Source organism: Theropithecus gelada, chromosome 7b, assembly GCF_003255815.1.
Source record: "Theropithecus gelada isolate Dixy chromosome 7b, Tgel_1.0, whole genome shotgun sequence".
Lineage (NCBI taxonomy): Eukaryota > Metazoa > Chordata > Mammalia > Primates > Cercopithecidae > Theropithecus > Theropithecus gelada.
In genome coordinates, this window is record NC_037675.1 from 59,838,650 (window position 1) to 59,857,558 (window position 18,909).

At 37.7% G+C, this 18,909-nt stretch overlaps 1 protein-coding gene and 1 pseudogene across 7 annotated transcripts in view; both read left to right on the forward strand.

Annotated features, from left to right (window-relative positions):
• KIAA0586 (KIAA0586 ortholog) overlaps nt 1-18,909 on the forward strand; it is a 123,136-nt gene that overhangs the window by 92,492 nt on the left and 11,735 nt on the right. The window lies entirely within an intron of this gene.
• LOC112629119 lies at nt 4,167-5,325 on the forward strand (annotated as a pseudogene).

The window sequence follows — 18,909 nt, forward strand, 5'->3', positions numbered from 1 at the left end:
AATGGGAAAGACAATTCAATGGAGAAAGGATAATCTTTTCAACAAATGGTATTTGGACAGAGCTCATCTATATACAAAAGAATAAACCTCAATCTGCATTTCACAAACATACAAAAATGAGCTAAAAAATGGATCATAGATCTAAATGTAAAGCCTAAAACTACAAAACTTCTAGAAGAAAATATAGGAGAAAATTTTTCTTTGTGACCTTTGGTTGGGCAGAGATTTCTAAGATATTGCAGAAACTATTGATAACTGGACTTAATCAAAATAAAAGTTTCTGTTCTTCAAAAGACAGTGTTAAGAGAATGAAAAAGGACAAATCACAGACTGGAAGAAAATATTTGCAAATTTGCTTTCTGACGAAGTAGTTATGTCCAGAATATATTTTTAAACCTTACAAAACTCAACACTAGGAAAACAAACAACTCAATTTTTAAAATGGATAAAAGATTTGAACAGATACTTCACCAAAAAAAGATATTTGTATGGCAAATAAGCACATGGAAAATTGTTCAACATCGTTAGTAATTGGGAAGATGCAAATTAAAGATTAAATACTGCTGAATACCCATTAGGTTGACTAAAAGCAAAGAAACTGATACTACCATGTGTTGGTGAGGATATAGATCAATTCTAATTCTGATACATTGCTGGTGGGAATGAAGAATGCAACATGCACCTTGGAAAACTGTTTGACAGTTTCTTATAAAATTAAACATAAATTTACCATATGACTCAGCAGTCCATTGCCTATGTATTCACTCAAGAGCAATGAAAACTTATTTTCACACAAAACCTGTATTCAAATTTTTTTTTAGCAGTTTCCTTTATAATTACCCCAAACTGGAATCAACCAAAATATCCTTCAACAAGTAAATGGACAATCTGTGTGATACATTCATACAATGGAATAGTACTCAGCAATGAAAAGACATGAACTACTGATACACACACAACAGCACAGATGAATCTCAATTGCATTAAATGTAGTGAAAGAAGTTAAACTCAAAAGGCTACATACTGTATGATTCTATTTATATAGAAAAGGCAAAATTTGTTGGAAAAGGCAAAACTATAGATATGGAGAACAGGGTGCCTCGAAGAAGAGTTTGACAACAAATGGCAAGAGGGAACTTTTTTCCATTTTGATGGAAATATTATATATCTTGATTGGGGTAGTGTCTATATAACTATGAATTTTTCAATGGTTAGTCTTACTGGTTATAAATTATACTTCAATAAAATGATGTACATATTACTGAGTTTATGACACTTCCTTTGCTTATTATGAATTTTCTTAATTAGCTTGTACTAAAAGCTTATCACTTGGGAAGGCATAAAAGGTTTTGTTGTTAAAAGGTGTGTAAATGTGACACTGTATTACATTTATTTACTCTTACATCTTTTTCTTATGTTAACACTTTAGGAGGAGATAGTTTGACATATTTTATAATACATTATATCTTCAATACAATGTAAATTGGATTTTTAGGTGTTTATTTAAAAATACATTCCATTTAGACTAGAAGTCTGAAACATTTATGTTGTATAATTAATAGTTACTAACTAGAAACAAAGAAAAATTGTATGTGCTAATAAATCTACAGTGGAAATACTCTTGTTTAAAATTTTCTTATTTAGATGTCAGAAAGGGAAGAACTGTCAGCTCAAAAACTTGTGTTTTTCACTGGCACATCCAATATAATGTGTAATCAACCCAGTTTAACTCAGTACATATTAATTGAGGGCCCTTCACACTCTACGCTTCTAAGCTTCAATGCCTTTCTGCATTATCTTCTTTCTACCCAGAGTTTCTTTCTCTCCCCACTTTTATATGCCTACAAATTACTTATTCTTCACATTCAGCTCCATCATTTTGAGTCCTTACTGAACCTCCAATTGAAAACGTCTTATTCATTTTAACCCACTCTCTTTTCCTAGCTCTTTTCTGCCTTGAACATAATCATAATCTTAACAATAGTTTTTGGCTGGGCACAGTGGCTCACACCTATAATCTCAACACTTTGAGAGACTGAGGCAGGTGGATCACTTGAGGTCAGGAGTTCAAGATCAGCCTGGCCAACATGGCGAAACCCCATCTCTACTAAAAATACAAAAATTAGCAGGACGTGGTGGCACATGCCTGTGGTCCCAGCTACTTGGGAAGCTGAGACATGAGAACTGCTTAAGCCTAGGAGATGGAAGTTGCAGTGAGCTGAGATCACACCACTGCACTCCAGCTTGGATGACAGAGTGAGACGCTGTCTCAAAACCAAAACAAAACAAAAAACAGGGGAATACATTTACCAGAGATTTGCTAGGTGCATTCTATGTCATTATTTCATTTATTCATCACAATACCATGCCATGCAGGTAGTTTTGTTTGTTTGTTTTATAGAGGCAGAGTCTCACTGTCACCCAGGCTGGAGTGCAGGGGTATGATCGTAGTTCATTGCATCCTCAACCTCCTGGGCTCAGGCAATCTTCCTGCCTCAACTTCCAAGTAGTTAGGACTACAGGTATGTGCCATCATGCCTGGCTCAGGTAGTTTTATTCCTGTTTTACAAGAGAGAATGAAAAGATTCATGAAGGTTGACTAGTTTTCCCAAAGCACACAATTTAGAAAATGGAGATCTGGAATTCCAGCCCAGATCGACTCGATTGCAAAGCTGATGCTCCTTTCCTTATGTAATACTATTTATTGAATATGTATTTAACAAATATTTATCATGTGACTTAGCAGCTTGTTGACAAGAGCTGCTTTTATCATCTCTGTGTTCCCCGGACTGATTATTTAATATTCCAAAGAAAGTGATCTATGGGATAGTTTTGTGATTTGTTTTTAAGATATGTTATCTGTTTCTTATTTAAGAGAGCTTGTTTCCCAGTGTAGCACTGTGGTGATCAGTAAATGCTCATGGAATTGAATTTGATGATTACATCATTTGCTATTAACCCCCAACAACATTTAATTCTGTTATTTAGTAATAAGACGGAAGAAGGAAGGGAAGAGAAAAATGAGAATATTTCATTACAATCATTTTTCCATTACTGTCTCTTTTTAATGTAGACAGTCGTGCAGACAGCCACAGTGGACTAATCTAAAGTTGCTTTTCCAAAAGATTGATTTCTTTTATAGTATTAACATAAATTTTTATTGTTTGAGGACATAATAGTTGAATAGAGGATAGGGGCAGCCAAGAATATGTCCAAGGGTGGGGAAAATTAAATCAGCTTAGATATTAGTTCATGGGCAATCTTTTTGAACTTCAGATGAGAGAGAAAAATAGTGTGGACATTCATTCACTCTTTCTTTTTAAATTGAGATATAATTCACATACTGTAAAATTCTCCCTTTTAAATTCTCAGTGGTTTTTAGTATATTCAAAAAGTCGCTGAATTATCATAACTTTCTAATTCCAGAACATTTTCTTCACCCTAAAAAGAAACTCCATATCTATTAGTAATTATTTTCCATTCTGCCCTCCCCAACCCTATCCCTGGCAACCACTAATCTACTTTCTGTCTCTATGGATTTCCCTATGCTGGACATTTCATATAAGTGGAATCATATACAAGATGTGGTTTTTCTTTTTGGCTTCTTTCACGTAACGTAATGTTTTCTTTTAGTTTTGGGGGGGTTTTGTTGTTGTTGTTGAGACAGAGTTTTGTTCTGTTACCCAGGCTGGAGTGCAGTGGTGTGATCATGGCCCACTGCAGCCTCTGACCTCCCGGGCACAAGCAATTTTCCCACCTCAGCCTCCTGAGTAGCTGGGATGGCAGGCGTGTGCCACCATGCCCACCTAATTTTGTTTTTATTTTTTGTAGAGACAAGGTCTCACTCTGTTGTCCAGGCTGGTCTTGAACTCCTGAGTTCAAGCAATCTGCCCACCTCAGCCTCCCGAAGTGCAGGGATTACAAGTGTGAGCCACCACACCTGGCAACATAATGTTTTCAAGGTCCATTCATGTTGTAGCAGATATCATTACTTTATTCCTTTTTATAGCTGAATAATATTCCATTGTGCATTCATTCTTAGGTTAATCTTTTTTAGCATCCCTTTACATAAAGTACCATAGAAAGTGCTGCGGCCCTAGAGAGATGGATGAAACAAAGCATCTGCTCTCCAGGGATAAAAGGAAGAAAGGCCATTTTGTGAAGAGATGAAGACTGAGCGGTTGTGGCTGCCTTGCCGACCTCGAGCAGCAGTCGGCTTCTCTACATAGAACCCGGGAGTAGGAGTCTCAGAATCGAATCTCTTCTGCCTCCCCACTTCTGTGAGATTTTTTTGATCTTCAGCTACATTTTCAGCTTTGTGAGAAGCCTCATCATCTAACACAGTGGCCAGCAACATTACTGACAAGACAGATCCTCACTCCGTGAACTCCTATGTGTTCATTGGGAATCTCAACACTCTTGTGCTCAAGAAATCGGATGTGGAGGCAATCTTTTTGAAGTATGGCAAAATTGTGGGCTGCTCTGTTCATAAGGACTTTGCCTTCGTTCTACGTGTTAATGAAAGAAATGCCAAGGCTGCTGTAGGTGGAGATGTACAGCTCCTCTTTTGACTTGGACCGTGACTTTCAGCGGGATTACGATGATAGGGTGTACAATTACCCAGCCCGTGTTCCTCCTCCTTCTATTGCTCGGACTGTAGTGCCCTCGAAACGTCAGCATGTATCAGGAACACCTCACGAAGGGGAAAAAGTGGCTGCAATTTTAAGAGAGGACAGCAGGTATCTTCCAAGTCTGGAAAGTTGAAAGGAGATGACCCTCAGGCCATTAAGAAGGAATTGACCCAGATAAAACAAAAAGTGGATTCTCTCTTAGAAAACTTGGAAAAAAATTGAAAAGGAACAGAGGAAACAAGCAGTAGAGATGAAGAATGATAAATCAGAAGGGGAGCACAGCAGCAGTTCCATGAAGAACGATGAGACTAATGTGAAGATGGAGTCTGAGGTGGGTGCAGATGCCTTTGCTGAGGAGGGGGTCCTACTGGATGATGATGACAATGAAGATTGGGAGATGACCAACTGGAGTTGACCAAGGATAATGAAAAAGAGGCTGAAGGAGAGGGTGACAGAGACAGTGCCAATGGCGAAGATGACCAAGCACATAGTGGGGTTTAGAAATCTTACCCCATTATTTCTTTACGTGGGTGCTTGTCTAAGATCAAATTTTTCACCAGATCCTCTCCCGTAGTATCTTCAGCACATGCTCACTGTTCTCCCAATCCTTGTCCTTCCCATGTTCATTAATTCATATTGCCCTGTGCCTAGTTCCATTTTCACCTCCTTTGATGCTCCTAGTAGTTTTGTTAAGTCTTACCCTGTAAATTTTGCTTTTAATTTTGATACCTCTTTATGACTTAACAATAAAAAGGATATATGGTTTTTATCAGCTGTCTCCAAAATAATCTCTTGTTATGCAGGGAGTACAGTTCTTTTCATTCATACATAAGTTCAGTAGTTGCTTCCCTAACTGCAAAGGCAATCTCCTTTAGTTGAGTAGCTCCTGAAAGCAGCTTTGAGTTAGAAGTATGTGTATTATACCCCCACATTAGTGTGCTGTGTGAGGCAGTTCAACACAAATGCAACAACGTATTTTTGTGAATGAGAGCTGGCATGTCAAATGCATCCTCTAGAAAAATAATTAGTGTTATAGTCTTAAGATTTGTTTCTAGAGTTGATACTGTGGGTTATTTTTGTGAACACCCTGATGTTTGGGACCTTTTTTTCTCAAAATAAACAAGTCCAAATTAAACCAGGGGAAAAAAAAAAAAGAAGAAAGGGGTAGTTGAGAAGGATAATTTCTTTAAAACACTGCACCTCAGAAATAATTTGTTAGAATACTATTAAATATGAAAAGACAAACATCTTTCTATAATTATACTGTCAACTTGTCACTTTTTTCTTATGGTGTTGAAAAATAAACGTGGCAACAAGTGTGTTAGGTCAACTTGCAGATTGTTTTTATGTATATACATTTCTTACATTTTATGTGAGGATGTTTGCATGAGAGAGGCATAATCCATATGAGAAAAAAATTTCCCTGGTGTAATAATGGATTTTTAAACATAGGTGATTATTTTAACTGTTCCAGTGTGAAAGGATTTGTACTTTTGATTTAAGAGATAGAATATATATATGCATATCTCTCTATATATAATGTCTATATCTATGTCATATATATATATATATATATAAAAAATCAGATAGACAAATGTGTGTAATTAAGGATGGTCCCTCACAATGAGCAAAATGCATAAAGGATTGACATGGAAAATCTGTTAAATAAGACATTGAATATTATGCAAGGATTTCTATAACATTTTTACTTATTGGTACTAAAAGTAATTTCCTTTTCAATATAGAAGCATTTTAATTGTGGAAATTATTTAATTTCCTTTTTGTGGAATCAATTATACACCGTATATGGAGAGCTTGGGTTTTTCTCGTCTTTTTGACATTAAACACATCTCACCAAAACCATACACAAGGATTGTTTTGAAGACTTGCCAACATTCCAAAAACCTCTTCAACCCTTTCATTGTTCTTTACCAGATTTCCTGAAACTTGACTTTAAAGTTTTTATTACAATTTTTAAAATAGAAATCAAATTGATATAAAATATAATTTAAACTGTTAGATCAATCAGTAACCTTTTTATTCAACAACTATTACAAATAATTTAACCTTATAATCACAGAGGTAAATATAGAGTTGATAAAAATCTTTAGGCCGGGCGCGGTGGCTCAACCCTGTAATCCCAGCACTTTGGGAGGCCGAGGCGGGTGGATCACGAGGTCAGGAGATCGAGACCATCCTGGCTAACATGGTGAAACCCTGTCTGTCTCTACTAAAAAAATACAAAAAAAAAAACTAGCCGGGCGTGGTGGCGGGCGCCTGTAGTCCCAGCTACTCGGAGGCTGAGGCAGGAGAATGGCGTAAACCCGGGAGGCGGAGCTTGCAGTGAGCCGAGATCGCGCCACTGCACTACAGCCTGGGTGACAGCGAGACTCCGTCTCAAAAAAAAAAAAAAAATCTTTACCTTTTGATATTAATGAGGTAAATACTTAAGACTTGGGAGCAGGGGAACCATCTCCAGTTCAACAGAACCAAAGGTTGCGATCACAATTAGGAGTAGCATCTGATCTTACTTCTAGTTGAACATTATTATTGTTGTTGTTGTTGTTGTTATTATTATTATTATTATTGTTATTATTGTGATGGGTCTTGCTATGTTGCCTAGGCTGGTCTTGAGCTCTTGGGCTCAAGTGATCCTCCCACCTTGGCTTCCCAAAGTGCTGGGATTACAGGCATGAGCCACCATTCTCAACCTCAGTATTATTTTTATTATACCACAGTGCCCTCCAAATTAACTGCAAGTTGATATATTACAAATGCTGTCCTTCTAATCAACCTAGTAATCATTTACTAAAAATTTTTTAGTGATTTTAATTTTATAGAAATTAGGCAGGCTATTTCAATCATATAACAGTGAATTATTCCACTAAACCGGTTCTACCCTTTTTGTTCATATAATGAAAATAAAAAGAGAAGCTTGATTATTTTCAGTTCAGAATACATTACCCTCAAATAAATTCAGGCCAGAGATGCAGCTACGCAGCCGTCCAGTGTCATAAAAAAGCAATTCACCATTGAGTGATCTCTCCATTCAGAAGTGTGCAGTCTTAATGTATGGCTGTGAGAAACTGTTATTTCATGATCTTTTTATTAAAAGCTTGACTGAAAACTAAAATAAATTAATAAATTAGAACAGGGAAGTGATATAGTCTTATCATACATGTAGGATGAACCACTACTAGACTGTTAGTCTCTAATACTGTATTCCTCAAACTTTAACAGACATAGAATTTTCCGGGAGTATTTATTTATTAATAAAATGTAGATCCTAAAGTGATTGTTTGCCTGTGATGGGGCCTGGGAATGTAAACATTAAACTAGTACCCCTGGTTATTCGGATGCTGAAGAGGGAGGACCACCCTTTGAGAAACACTGATTAAGGACTCCAGTTGTTTTTGATGATTCTGTTCTTCTATTTAAATTAGAGGCACTTTGGAGACAAATTGCATGAGCTCAAATCCTAGCTCATTTGTTTACTAGCTGGTGACCCTGGGCAAAATACTTAACCTCTCTGTGCTTTTCTTATCTGTAATATAGTATAGATACTTCATGGTAACTAAAGACATAAAATACACTTATACTAGAACCTGACATATATTAAGAGCTATTAAAGTGTTAGCTTTGCTCATTGCAACCTCTGCCTCCCGGGTTCAAGTGATTCTACTGCCTCAGCCTCCCAAGTAGGTGGGACTGCAGGCTCATGTCACCACACCCAGCTAATTTTTGTATTTTTAGTAAATGTTGGCCAGGATGGTCTTGATCTCTTGCCCTTGTGATCTGCCTACCTCGGCCTCCCAAAGTGCTAGGATTACAGGTGTGAGCCACCATGCCCGGCCCTGAAAGTGTTAGCTTTATTAGCATGACTGTTTCTAGGAAATCTCTCCTTTTTGAATACTCATGTTATAATCAGCTCTCCTTTAACAGATAGGAAATGAACCTATATTTGTCCTAAGCTTTAAAGGATGCTGGTGAGGAAATGCTAAAGATGGCACATGTTCAATATAGTGTTAGGGAGATAATTAACTTTCAACAAAATTGTTTCTTTTCAGTGAATATATTTAAGATTGTATGTATAAGATATATCTTAGGGACCTGGGCAAGATGGCTGAATAGGGACAACTACAGTGTGCAGCTCCCAGCGAGATCAATGCAGAAGGTGGGTGATATCTGCATTTCCAACTGAGGTACCCAGCTTATCTCATTGGGACTGGTTAGACAGTGGGTACAGCCCACAGAGGGCAAGCAGAAGCAGGGTGAGGCGCTGCCTAACCCATGAAGCACAAGGGGTCGGGGAACTCCCTTCCCTAGCTAAGGGAAGCCCCGAGGGACTGTGCTGTGAGAAACAGTGCATTCTGGCCCAGATACTATGCTTTTCCCATGGTCTTCGCAACCTGCAGACCAGGAGATTCCCTCAGGTGCCTACACCACAAGGGCTCTGGGTTTCAAGCACAAAACTGAGTGGCCATTTGGGCAGACACCGAGCTAGCTGCAGGAGCTTTTTTTCATACTTCAGTGGCGCCTGGAACGCCAGCAAGACAGAACCATTCACTCCCCTGGAAACAGGGCTGAAGCCAGGGAGCCAAGGGGTCTACCTCAGCGGATTCCACCCATATGGAACCCAGCAAGGTAAGACCCACTGGCTTCAAATTCTCGCTGCCAGCACAGCAGTCTGAAGTTGACCTGGGACACTCAAGCTTGGTGGGTGGAGGGGCATCGGCATTATTGAGGCTTGAGTAGGCGGTTTTCCCCTCAGTGTAAACAAAGCCACCAGGAAGTTGGATGTGGGTGGAACCCACCGTATCAAAGCCACTGTAGCCAGACTGCCTCTCTAGATTCCTCTTCTCTGGGTAGGGCATCTCTGAAAGAAAGGCAGCAGCACATCTGGCGGGTGCCCCTCTGGAACAAAGCTTCCAGAGGAAGGAACAGGCAGCAATCTTTGCTGTTTGGCAGACTCTGCTGGTGATAGCCAAGCTAACAGGGTGTGGAGTGGACCCCCAGCAAACTCCAGCAGACCTGCAGCAGAGGGGCCTGACTAGTAGAAGGAAAACTAACAGAAAAGAACAGCATCAACATCAACATAAAAGGACATCCACGCAGAAACCCCTTATGAAGGTCACCAACATCAAATACCAAAGGTAGATAAATCCATGAAGATGACGAAAAACCAGCCCAAAAAGGCTGAAAATTCCAAAAACCAGAATGCTGCTGCTTCAGAGGATCACAACTCCTCACCAGCAAGGGAACAAAATTGGACAGATGAATTTGATGAATTGACAGAAGTAGGCTTCAGAAGGTAGGTAATAAACTCCTCCGAGCTAAAGGAGCATGTTCTAACCCAATGCAAGGAAACTAAGAACCTTGAAAAAAGGTTAGATGAATTGCTAACTGGAATCACCAGTTTAGAGAAGAACATAAATGACCTGATGGAGCTGAAAAACACAGCTCGAGAACTTTGTGAAGCATATACAAGTATCAATAGCCAAATTGATCAAGCTGAAGAAAGGATATCAGAGATTGAAGATCAACTTAATGAAATAAAGTGTGAAGACAAGAATAGAGAAAAAAGAATGAAAAGGAATGAACAGTGCCTCCAAGAAATATGGGACTATGTGAAAAGACATAAATTTGATTGGTGTACCTGAAAGTGACAAGGAGAATGGAACCAAGTTGGAAAACACTCTTCAGGATATTATCCAGGAGAACTTCCCCAACCTAGCAAGACACGCCAAAATTCAAATTCAGGATTTATAGAGAACACCACAAAGATATTCCTCAAGAAGAGCAACCTCAAGGCACATAGTCATCAGATTCACCAAGGTTGAAATGAAGGAAAAAATGTTAAGGGCAGCCAGAGAGAAAGGTTGGGTTACCCACAAAAGGAATTCCATAAGACTAATAGCTGTTCTGTCTGCAGAAACCCTACAAGCCAGAAGAGAATGGGGGGCCAATATTCAGCATTCTTAAAGAAAATAATTTTCAACCCAGAATTTTATATACAGCCAAACTAAGCTTCGTAAGTGAAGGAGAAATAAAATCCTTTAGGGACAAGCCAATGCTGAAAGATTTTGTCACCACTAGGCCTGCCTTACAAGAACTCCTGAAGGAAGCACTAAACATGGAAAGGAAAAACTGGTACCAGCCACTCCAAAAACATACCAAATTGTAAAGACCATTGGCACTATGAAGAAACTGCATCAACTAATGGGCAGAATAACCAGCTAGCATCCTGATGACAGGATCAAATTCACGTATAACAATAATAACCTTAAATGTACATGGGCTAAATGCCCCAATTAAAAGACAAAGACTGGCAAATAGGATAATGAGTCAAGACCCATCAGTGTGCTGTATTCAGGAGACCCATCTCACAAGCAAAGACACACACAGGTTCAAAATAAAGGGATGGAGGAATATTTACCATGCAAAGGGAAAGCAAAAAAAGCAGGGGATGCAATCCTAGTCTCTGATAAAACAGACTTTAAACCAACAAAGATAAAAAAAGACAAAGAAGGGCATTACGTAATGGTAAAGGGATCAGTGCAACAAGAAGAGCTAACTATCCTAAATGTATATGCACCCAATACGGGAGCACCCAGATTCATAAAGCAAGTTCTTAGAGACCTACAAAGGGACTTAGACTCCCACACAATAATAATGGGAGACTTTAACTCCCTGCTGTCAATATTAGACAGAACAATGAGACAGAAAATTAACAAGGATGATCAGGACTTGAACTCAGCTCTGTACCAAGCAGGCCTAATGGACATCTACAGAACTCTCCACCCCAAATTAACAGAATATACATTCTTCTTAGCACCACATCACACTTATTCTAAAATTGACCACATAATTGGAAGTAAAACACTCCTCAGCAAATGCAAAAGAACAGAAATAACAGTCTCTGAGACCACAGTGCAATCAAACTAGAACTCAGGATTAACAAACTCACGCAAAACTGCACAACTACATGGAAACTGAACAACCTGCTCCTGAATAACTACTAGGTAAATAATGAAATTAAGGCAGAAATAAATAAGTGCTTTGAAACCAATGAGAACAAAGACACAACATACCAGAATCTCTGGGACACAGTTAAAGCAGTATGTAGAGGGAAATTTATAGCACTAAATGCCCACGGGAGAAAGCGCAAAAGATCTAAAATCGACACCCTAACATCTCAATTAAAAGAACTAGAGAAGCAAGAGCAAACAAATTCAAAAGCTAACAGAAGACAAGAAATAACTAAGATCAGAACAGAACTGAAGGAAATAGAGACACAAAACCCTTCAAAAAATCAATGAATGCAGGAGCTGGTTTTTCGAAAAGATCAACAAAATGGATAGACCACTAGTTAGACTAATAAAGAAGAAAAGAGAGAAGAATCAAATAGACATAATAAAAAAATGATAAAAGGGATATCATCACTGATTTCACAAAAATACAAACCACCATCAGAGAATACTATAAACACCTCTATGCAAATAAACTAGAAAATCTAGAAGAAATGGATAAACTGCTGGACACATACACCCTCCCAAGACTAAACCAGGAAGAAGTCAAATCCCTGAATAGACCAATAACAAGTTCTGAAATTGAAGCAGTAATTAATAGCCCTAACAACCAAAAAAAGCCCAGGACCAGATGGATTCACAGGCGAAATTCTACCAGAGATACAAAGAGGAGCTGCTGCCATTCCTTCTGAAACTATTCCAAGGAATAGGAAAAGAGGGACTGCTCCCTAACTCACTTTATGAGGCCAGCATCATCCTGATACCAAAACCTGGCAGAGACACAACAAAAAAAGAAAATTTCAGGCCAGCATCCCTGATGAACATCAATGTGAAAATTCTCAATAAAGTACTGGCAAACCAAATCCAGCAGCACATCAAAAAGCTTATCTGCCACGATCAAGTCAGCTTCATCCCTGGGGTGCAAGGCTGGTTCAGCATACACAAATCAGTAAACGTAATCCATCACATAAACAGAACCAATAACAAAAACCACATGATTATCTCAATAGATGCAGAAAAGGCCTTCGATAAAATTCACCTCTTCATGCTAAAAACTCTCAATAAACTAGGTATTGATGAAATATATCTTAAAATAGTAAGAGCTATTTATGACAAACCCACAGACAATATCATACTGTATGGGCAAAAGCTGGAAGCATTCCCTTTGAAAACTGGCACAAGACAAGGATGCCCTCTCTCACCACTCCTATTCAACATACTATTGGAAGTTCTGGCCAAGGCAATCAGGCAAGAGAGAAATAAAGAATATTCAAATAGGAAGGGAGGAAGTCTAATTGTCTCTGTTTGCAGATGACATGATTGTATATTTAGAAAACCCCGTCATCTCAGCCCAAAATCTCCTTAAGCTGATAAGCAACTTCAGCAAAGTCTCAGGATGCAAAATCAATATGCAAAAATCACAAGCATTCCTATATGCCAATAATAGACAAACAGAGAGCCAAATCGTGAGTGAACTCCCATTCACAATTGCTATAAAGAGAATAAGATACCTAGGAATACAACTTACAAGGGATTTGAAGGACCTTTTCAAGGAGAACTACAAACCACTGCTGAAGGAAATAAGAGAGGACACAAACAAATGGAAAAACATTCCATGCTCATGGATAGGAAGAATCAATATTGTGAAAAAGACCATGCTGCCCAAAGTAATTTATAGATTCAGTGCTATCCCCATCAAGCTACCACTGACTTTCTTCACAGAATTAGAAAAAACTACTTTAAATTTCATATGGAACCTAAAAAAGAGCCCTTATAGCCAAGACACTCCTAAGCAAAAAGAACAAAGCTGGAGGCATCATGCTACCTGACTTCAAACTATACTACAAGGCTACAGTAACCAAAATAGCATGGTACTGGTACCAAAACAGATATATAGACCAATGGAACAGAACAGAGGCCTCAGAAATAATACCACACATCTACAGCCATCTGATCTTTGACAAACCTGACAAAAACAAGCAATGGGGAAAGGATTCCCTATTTAATAAATGGTGCTGGGAAAACTGGCTAGCCATATGCAGAAAACTAAAACTGAACCCCTTCCTTACACCTTATACAAAAATTAACTCAAGATGGATTAAAGACTTAAACATAAGACCTAAAACCATTAAAAACCCTAGAAGAAAACCTAGGCAATACCATTCAGGACATAGGCATGGGCAAAGACTTTATGACTAAAACACCAAAAGCAATGGCAACAAAAGCCAAAATAGACAAATGGGATCTAATTAAACTAAAGAACTTCTGCATAGCAAAACAAACTATCATCAGAGTGAACAGGCAACGTACAGAATGGGAGAAAATTTTTGCAATCTATCCATCTGACAAAGGACTAGTATCTATAATCTACAAGGAACTTAAACAAATTTACAAGAAAAAACCCCATCAAAAAGTGGGCAAAGAATATAAACAGACACTTCTCAAAAGAAGACATTTTTGTGGCCAACAAAGATATGAAAAAAGGCTCATCATCACTGGTCATTAGAGAAATGCAAATCAAAACCACAATGAGATACCATCTCACGCCAGTTAGAATGGTGATCATTAAAAAGTCAGGAAACAACAGATGCGGGAGAGGATGTGGAGATATGGGAATGCTTTTACACTGTTGGTGGGAATGTAAAGACATTGTAGAGGAACACTGTAACAGACATTGTGGCAATTCCTCAAGGATCTAGAACCAGAAATACCATTTGACCCAGCAATCCCATTACTGGGTATATACCCAAAGGATTATAAATCATTCTACTATAAAGACATATGCACATGAATGTTTATTGCAGCACTATTCACCGTAGTAAAGACGTGGAACCAACCCAGATGTCCATCAGTGATTGACTGGATAAAGAAAATGTGGTACATATACACCATGGAATACTATGCAGCCATAAAAAAGGATGAGTATGTGTGCTTTGCAGGGACATGAATGAAGCTGGAAACCATCATTCTCAGCAAACTAACACAGGAACAGGAAACCAAACACTTCATGTTCTCACTCATAAGTGGGAGTTGAACAGTGAGAACACTTGGACACAGGGAAGTGAACATCACACCAGAGCCTGTTGGGTGGTGGGTGCTAGGGGAGTGATAGCATTAGGAGAAATACCTAATGTAGATGATGGGTTGATGGGTACAGCAAACCACCATGGCACGTGTATACCTATGTAACAAACCTGCACGTTCTGCATATGTATCCCATAACTTAATGTGTAATACAAAAAAAAAAAGAAAAAGTATGCATGAACAGGTATGTGTATGCAGCAGAGAAGAGGAGGTAAGTACCTATGGCTGATAATACTTAAGATGGCATCAAACTACATACCAAATTGTTACTTCACTTCTGTTTCTCTGGCTTACTTCAGAATTACCTTGCACAGGATGAAAGACTTAATGGAACAGGAAAGGGTCCTTGTGTTCAGGCTCAGCTTTTAGGATGGGAGTAGCCAATGGGAATAATCTGGGCAATCCTGCATGTGCAGACTGGGAAACCCAAGTCTTATATCTCATATACCATAGTAATTTTTACAGTTCCACAGATGAAAATGAAATGAAACCAACTCCATCATTTTCAGAAAATATGTCTTTTAAGAAATCTATTTATTATTATTACTATAAAAGCAAAATAAAACAGGATCACTGTTTTATATAGTTACAAATTTTTTTAAATATGTGCATGACAAATGCTGTGTAATACACCTCATTATTTTCAGAGTGTCCCTGATGGGCTCCTTATCCTTGACCTAAAAATGGTGATTCCAAATTTAAGACTTTCTTGGGTATACTTTTTAATTGCAGTAAATACAGAGGTCAAAATTACTCTTGGGTTTCTAGTAAGAAGAAATGCAATTACTTGTGAATTATTTTAAGCTCAAATGCTATTTGCTATCTGTTAAAATGGTAAAACAAGTTACTCTGTTATGGAATATATACCCACAAAAGTCTTTCAGTAAAATGTTATTGGTAAAATGTGTCTTAAAATCTAATTGTTAGTCTTTGTTACACTTGCCAGCTCAGAATGGTCAGGAACCTTTTTGTGTGATAAGCCTCACGGAGGCTATGGAAAATAGGAGTACTTTTTTCTTGGGAATATAATTGCAGTAATACTGTACCATCTAATGAAGTCATAAAAAACAATTTATATAGAAATACAGTTCTGAGAGCCTTGCAATTACTGCCTTTTGTGTCATTCTGCCTACATTACGCAAACTAGGACTTAGGAAGTCCTGGAAATAATATGTTGGATATTTTCTAATTATTGTGTCAGCATGATCAATCATTTTCTAAATTTGCCAGTTTCCTGAAATAGCTTAGCTTATGTTCATAGCACTTTAGAGGAAGCAGTGCAAAATTAGTTTCTATCGGTGTCACAAAAGAAATGAAATATTTATCTTTGGCAAAAAGACCTGTACACCAAACTTCAATTAATGAGTACAAGAATTAGAAATCAAAACTTTGTTTAGTCTAAGGAAAAACAGTTCTTTAAACTGTAACCACATGGCTGTTTCTTGTTTGCATCAACTCTGGGTGACTGTTATTGTCTTCTGTGAATTCTCTGGGGCAGGGGCCTGACTTTGTTGAATGAGCCAATTGTTTTCCTTTGTGTTGCCCATCTAGTAAGTTCCCATCTGGTTTGTATCAGACTGTTTTCACAGCCAACAACTGCTGCCTTCTCTATATCCTGACACTTCGGGGCCCCACGCTATCAAAGCACTGCTGCGATGGCCTTGCTGGCAGGGCCTATACAGCTGTGCCTCACAGCTTGGAACTATTACCCAGAGTAATGGTAACGTAGAACTTGGACTGGCCCTTATTCCCACTGGTGTCGTGTGTACAGTGAGCAGAAACCCACCCTCTCCCTCTCTCCCCCTTGCCCCGAAACTTGCTATTCAACAGAAAATCTTTAAAGCTCTTATTTTAGGATGTGGAATGGTGGTGTTCCTATTTTCTAGTGGCTTCCTGTATTTGAAAGCTCATTTTTCATTCTTTCACTCTTTCAAAAGTTAGCAGGTCTGGCCTTAGGGAAATGAACTGGTCATTATGTCACATTTAATTTTTGTTTCCATATTTAGTTAGGAATGGCTAGAGATGTCAAAACCCACTGTCAAGGCTACACAGATAGTACCGTGTATTTTTAGTGATAATCACAAGCCATAATTTGAGAGAAGTCTTCATATTTCGGAAGGGTTTCCATCTCAGAAAGTAGATTTTCTGTGTGTAGATATAGAGGCACTTAGCTTCAAACTGTTTAGTAAATATTAGGGAGTTACTTTGCCGTCAGCTTTGGTAATTACCAGATGTCATGATAAGAATGTTACAATAGTGGCCTTCTCTAACAGTCTGTGGCCTGGTGTCATATACATGTATTAGAATTATGGGCATTATTACTGACAAAGCTATGGTCGAGTTTAAGTGTAGTTATGATTTATTGCTTAATAGACATAAACTGAAACAGCAAACTTCTTTTGTACCAAAGAAAGGAATTAAATGTGAATTTACAATGTATTAAGATTTTTTAAATGCTGTCAAGATTAGTTAAAACTGGATTATAGTTTGTGCTTTCAATTAAATCAAGTGGCTGATTCTCATAGAGCATGAAGTATCCTAGATAGTAAGCCCTGTGAGAGTTAAACTACAGCAACCACAAAATCTCACCTTCTGCTTCTGAATAATTTCAGTGCACTGGTATTTCAAGGTTTCCAGAGAAAAAACAGAAAGGAATTCATCTTTGTAGTCAGCAGCACGGCCTCTGACTTAGTGTAACTATTTGATATTAAAGGTTACCTAGTAATGTCAGTAATTTGGCTTAATTTTATCATTGGAAAAAAGTTTTAAAACTACAAAGGTATCACCTTTTAATTGCTGAAACTACCCTATTGGTTTTTTCCATTTTCACTTTTTTATGGAAGAATAATATACATTCAGAAAAGTATACATATCATAAGTGTACAGCTCAAAGAATTTTCACAAATACAGTACACTTGTGCAAGCAGTATCCAGCTCAAGAAATTGAACACTGCCAAACCCCCAAAGGCCCTCATGCTCCCTTTCACCCCAGCCACAGTCTGCACTCCCACAAGCGTAAAGCCACTATTCTAACAACCTAGCTTAGTTTCCTTGTTTGCACTTCACATAAATGAAATCATACGGTATGTATGGCTTCTTTCACCAGGCAAACCTATTGTAGTTTTTAAGGTTCTTTTAGTTTTTAAACTATTATGGCATGCTTTTATAAAGAATGATCTGAGAGGAATTTGTTTTAGTAGCTGTTTCACAGGCTGTTCAACTAACAGGAAGTGAGTTGTAGATAAAGTTGTCTATTAAAACATAGAGTCTCTCAGTTCTCAACCAAATTTTAATGCTGGAATGTCCCTCTAGACATTCTTGCCCCTAAAAGGCAGGCACTCTCTCTGTCATAACACCAACAGGAATACAGTCAAGTACTTAAATGCCTTTTAATGAGCTTTAATAATTGAATGTACATTACTCAAGTTAATTGTGATTTGCATTCAGGATAGGTGGGTCATCTATTTTCTGAATTAACTGTCAACTTCTTGGCAGTGGGATATATACTTTTATGCTGCCAGGATCCTATTTCTGAAAATGCTATTATTTAAGAGAGTTGGTATACCTACTAGAGCCAATGAGTAACTTAATTTGGAGGATATGGCCAGGTTATTTAACAAGTACTAACTTCTTTTTATATATTTTTAAGTACCCTAATAATTTATTGGATTTTTAATTTTTTTTTTAGTGAACTCAAATTAGTATAAAAATGCAGCTATTCTGACTGTTACTAATTTTAGATGTCTCCTTATTAGGTTTTGTTTTAAATTCTGGACATCATCCCTTTAAAAATTTGTGTTGTTTTGTGGGTTAAAAAATTCACATTTTGGGGCGCTTTATCTTTATATCCTTGTTTTGCCGTTAACAGCCCTATAGTTTTATGCTGTTTTCTTAGATAATCCATAAAGAATTTGTTTAAAATAATACTATAAAGATTTACAGATGTAAGTATTGCTATACCAGTGACTCTTACTGAAAATAGCATTAAAGAGTCAGAAGGTAAGCTTTCAAGCCCACAATAATTTTTTTTAATATAAGAGTATAACTATTATAAAGCCCAAATTTCTATTTTTTAAAAATACCAATTTTTACAAATGTTATTTTCTTCTAGATTCAGGGGGTACATGTGCATGTTTATTGCATGGATATATTGGTATATTGCTTAC